The following is a 987-nucleotide window of genomic DNA, read 5'->3' as shown; positions in this document are numbered from 1 at the left end:
GGCCCGCCACAGCCGACAGAGTACGATCGCTGGCCCGTGTGCTGGCGGTGGGCACCCACTGCAGCACCCGCTTCAAAACCACAGGGCTTGCAAAGCTTCCTGGGGGGGCTCAGGGTGTTTTTGGGGTGCAGCATGCTCCCCTGCTGGGGTACGCCGGAGACCATCCTGCTTCCTCTGCTGCAAACCACTTGGCTGGATGCTCCAGGAGACAAAACAAATGGGTTTTGGTTCATTTTAGGATAAAAGAAGGTGAGGGTGAGATGAAGCTTTGCATGTTGGCAAGTAGAAGATATTAATAAAAAATAATAAAAAAAAAAAGATGAAACGGGCTTGTAGCAGCACCACCACGTGCACCATGTGCCACCCAAACACTGTCACTGTGCTCCCCAGGGACACTGAGCTGTGCGTACGAGTTCAGTTTAATTATACTTCTAGGATATCACAAGCTTTTTGTGCTTATTTTAAATACATCACCTGCAAGCCGCCCGGCACACAAAGCGCCGGCGTACGCCCCGGCCGGCAACAACCCCACTCGGCCACTTTACCCCCTCCTTCAGAAAGAAAGAAACAATTCCCAGCCCCGTATTTTCCCTGAGCTTTAAAACAATTAAAATAATAAAAAAAATAGCAAAACAGTCGAATGGTGTTTCAAGCTAATACAGGGCTGCTGCTTTTTTTTTTTTCTTTTTCTTTTCTCCTCTTGTAAAGGATAATCTGAGACAGCAGCTCTGGCCACGAAACAATAGGATTTTAATCTCTTAAATCGGCATCCCCCTTATCCCCGGGAAGGAAACCCCTTCAGTCATTTACAAGTTTGTAAATAAGGCTCTTGGTAGGATCTCGTGGACATCTGCTCTGCCAGCCCGACAGCGTTCCTGCTAACATTTACAAACATCCTTACGCAAACACCCAGCGCGCTCTGCTGAGCTGGCTTTCTCTAAATATATCCCAAGGAAATAACTTGGCAGGGCTGCAAAAATTTCACAG

The sequence above is a fragment of the Pterocles gutturalis genome, unplaced genomic scaffold (assembly GCF_000699245.1).
Source record: "Pterocles gutturalis isolate BGI_N339 unplaced genomic scaffold, ASM69924v1 scaffold8744, whole genome shotgun sequence".
Classification (NCBI taxonomy): Eukaryota; Metazoa; Chordata; class Aves; order Pterocliformes; family Pteroclidae; genus Pterocles; species Pterocles gutturalis.
The sequence above is the reverse complement of the archived record's forward strand: the minus strand, read 5'-3'. Positions refer to the sequence as shown.